At 63.2% G+C, this 3,680-nt stretch overlaps 1 protein-coding gene across 2 annotated transcripts in view; it reads right to left on the bottom strand.

Moving 5' to 3' along the window:
• The window catches only part of LOC114040912 (zinc finger protein 260-like), a 15,210-nt gene extending 14,720 nt beyond the window's left edge, over positions 1-490 (bottom strand). For both annotated transcript variants that reach the window (XM_027859134.1, XM_027859135.1), the window contains exon 1: positions 428-490. The gene's annotated coding sequence lies outside the window, so the exon portion shown is untranslated. The remainder of the gene's footprint in view (positions 1-427) is intronic.
• Between the last annotated feature and the right edge of the window lie 3,190 nt (positions 491-3,680).

Genomic DNA, 3,680 nt, shown 5'->3' with positions numbered 1-3,680 from the left:
GGGGGGGGAACCCCTCCCCAGTCTCTTCCTTGGCTAAGGGCTGGGACCCTCTCTGACCCCCAATTGTCACACCCCCCCATCCCCCCACAGCCGGGGTCCCCCCTTTCTCTGCCCCCCGGCCCCCGGGGGGGGGGGGGCTCAAAGGGCGGGCTTCTACACTATGGGGGTCCCGGGGTCAGCCCCGGGGTCACAGGCTGTACGGGGTGGGGACCTTCCTTCTCCTGGGCCCCCTCCCCCACCTCCCCCGTTGTCCCTTCCCCCACCCGGGCCCCTGACCTGTTCCATGATCCCTGCTGACCTCTGACCCCGTGCACCCCATCCACCTCTTTCCCTGCCCCCCCCACTCTCTACACCAGCAGACCCCGGACCTCGCCCCTCCTCAGGGACCCCTCCCCACTCCTCCCCCTCCCCCCTTCCCCTGCCTCACCGCCTCAACGGACGAAGTCGGAAGGCGCCGCCGCCACACCGAGAAGAAAAAGCCCAACGGGCCCGCAGGAGACGCTGCGCCTGCGCCGGCCCGGTTCCACTCCCGAACTACGACTCCCAGAAGGCATTGGGGCCGGGCCGCCGAGACACAGCGGGCGGCCCGGCAGGAGCCTTCTGGGAAATGGAGTCGGTCGAGCAGGGACCGCAGGGCGTCTGCGCAGTCGGGGTTGCCCCACCTTCAGCGCGGTCCCGAGGGCCCGAGAAAGGGGGAGTCGGCTAGTCCTCAGCTAGGGGAGGGCCGGCAGGATGTGGGGTCGGTGGGGAAGGCGGGGCTCCACAGCCCCACCTCCCACTCCGTGCCTCCGGCTAGGACCTCCCCCCATTAACCTCCCTTTGGCGGATGGCGAGCGCCCCGAGGGCAGGCACTGCCTTTGGCCTGGGCCCGGGCCCGGGTCCCGACACCGCCTCGAAGCGGTTAGCCCGCCCGCCGGCGATGCCCACTGATTAGGCGCCTACTGTGTGCGGGACCCGAGGAGAGGCGGAAGACGGTTCTTGGCCTGGGAGGTGGGAGGCCGGAAGGGGCGGAGCCGGGCCGCGGGCCCTTTCCAGGCTGGGAGTCGGGGCTCCTCCCCCTTCGCGCCCCGCCCCCCGCTCGGTCCGTGCCGACCTGGGGAGGGGGAGGGGCCGGCACCGGCCCGGGACCCCCGGACCCCGGGGGGGGGGGGGGGGCCGGGGGGGGGGCACCGCCCGCGCCTCGGGGCGAGCAAGGGCAGGGGCAGCTCCCGGGGGCTGCGGGGCGGCGGTGCCCCCCGCGCCACGGAGCGCGCGAGGAGAAGCCCGCTGTCCCCGGAGCCAAGACGCAGGCGCAGTCTGAGCCCGATGGGGGAGCGGCCGGAGCGGGACAGCCGGGCTGGGGGGGCCCGGGCCGAAGGAGCCGACTGGGGGGCCGGGCGGCCCCCCCGCTGAGCGAGGGAAGGGGCCGCGTGCAGAGCGCGAGGCTGCGCCCACCGGACGGGCATCCGGCTGCAGGGCCAGCGGGCCAAGCAAAGCCACACATTTATTAGGCACCTACTGTGTGCGAGGCGCCGGGCAGACAAGGGGCAAAATCCCGTCCCTGTCCTCACAGCCTCGTGGGGGGCGGGGGAGACAACGCAAATAGGTACAAAGTAGCCGGAGGGGGGGGGAGGCAGTGGCCGGGGTGGGGGTGGGGGGCTTCCTGTACAAGGTGGGATTTTAGCTGGGAGGTCCCTAGCCCGAGCAGAGGAGGAAGAGCGTTCCGGGCCTGGGGGGCCAGCCGCAGAACCCGTCGGGAGGTGGGAGGGATGGAGGAGGGTCCGGAGTGTGGAATGGCAGTGGGGGGAGGGGCACTGGATCGAAGGGTTCGGTGGGGGAGTGAGGTGTAGGAAGACGGGGAAGGGAGGGGGTGCAGGCGCTGAAGGCTTCGAAGGCCGAGCCCAGCGCTTGGCCGCCGGAGTTTCTTGAGCAGCGGTTGGCATCGTCAGACCTGCGGCTGACGGACAATGGACTGAAGGCAGGCGCTCCCCACCCCCCGCCCCAGCAGCTACTGCAGTAATCCCGGTGTGAGGGGAGGAGGACCTGCCCCGGAACGAGGGCAGCCTCCGAGAGAAAGGGCGTGCTTAACGGGTGTTGTGAGGCATGACTTGGGACGCCTTGGATCGGGCGTGGCTGGGGACGGATAACAGGAGTCCCGGAGGATGGGGGTGCCCTCTACGGGAGTGGGCTCACTTTGGACGCGTTGGGTCTCAGACGGCCGCTGCACATCCAGCGGGAGACGTCTGAGAGGCAGTTGGAGATGCCAGATTGGAGACTGAGAGGTTGGGGAAGGCAAGGCAGATCTGAGAATCCTGGGCAGAGAGGCGATGATTGACCTTGGTTCTGTTTCTAACTCGAGCACCTGCAGGTGTTCAAAATGTGCATTGCTAGCCCTCTCTCTCTGGGGACTCTCATCACTCTGGTGAGGCTGGCAGACCGGAGTAGGGAGTCCCAGGGAGGGAGGAGGCTTTGTGGCTGGTGTGGTGGGGGGGGGGGGGGGGGGGGGAGGGGCCAGGGGAGCGGGAGGAGGGCGGGGATCAGTGCCCAGCTGAGCTTCTGGATTCCTGACTTCGCCAAGTTTTGCTGCATTTCCCAAGCAGTCTTAGCTCTTTCTCATAGGGGCAGCTAGATAGTACAGTGGATGGAGTGCTGGGCTTGAAGACCTGAGTTCAGATTCAGAGGCAGATGCAGAAACTAGTTGTGTGACTTTAGGCAAGTCACCGTTCCTTTGTCTGCCTGCTTTCCTCACCTGTAAAGTGGGGATCACAGCAGCACCTAATGATGAAGATGGGATCTAGACCTCAAAAAGGAAAAAACCCTGGGCTTTCCCACATGGCCCAACCTCTGGCTTCCCCTGAGGCTATAATCCCATCCACTGGCCTTTCCTCACGGCTGTGCCCAATCTGTTACCCTTAACCTAGCCTAGACCTCCCCAAGTCCCCTGACCACTTCCCACCCTTAATCTTATCTAGGCTCCATTCTCCCTTGGCCACCCCTGGAGTTCTATTACCTCACTCCTAGATCCCTCCCATAATCTTTCCGGATGTAAAGTCCATCTTGTCTCTGATTTTATAATCAAGCCAACAGGTCACTAATGTTCTGACTCCTTAAGAGTCTGCCCAATATGAAGGATATTCTAATTAACCTTGTCTTTTGCTGAAAGAAGGCTTGGGTCAAATTCTTTCGGGCAGGATCCATGTGTTGTGATTTTTGGGGTCCCAGCACCCCTGAACCCCTAAACCTCATCAGTACCTCTCAGCCTGTCAAGGTTTGGGTCAACAGATGTACTAATTATAAAGCGCTTCGCACAGAGCCTGGCACATAGTAGGTGCTATAAAATACTTGTTCCATCCCCCTCCCCCTGGTGATTATTGCCTACTTTGGAATTCCCAGGCAGACTCGGGAGTAGCCTAGAGGTGCCCAAGCAGAGGGCAGAGTTTGAATTCCCTAGTATGGAAAGCCTCGCTGAGGAAGAGGATAGGACGGCCCTCCCAAGGGAGGAGGGCTTTCTTGGTTTCACTGTGGTTTCTAGGTTGGATTCCTAGGAATTCTAGTGAAATGCTGCTTTCCCTCAGACCTCTTCTTCCATTGGCTGTTTATTTATTTATTTATTTATTTATGTTTTATTTGGCTAGGCAATGGGGTTAAGTCACTTGCCCAGGGTCACACAGCTAAGTAAGCATTATATGTCTGAAGCTGGA

This window comes from Vombatus ursinus, unplaced genomic scaffold (genome assembly GCF_900497805.2).
Source record: "Vombatus ursinus unplaced genomic scaffold, bare-nosed wombat genome assembly UNPS02014159.1, whole genome shotgun sequence".
In the NCBI taxonomy this organism is placed as follows: Eukaryota; Metazoa; Chordata; class Mammalia; order Diprotodontia; family Vombatidae; genus Vombatus; species Vombatus ursinus.
This window is presented reverse-complemented; position numbering and strand designations above follow the sequence as displayed.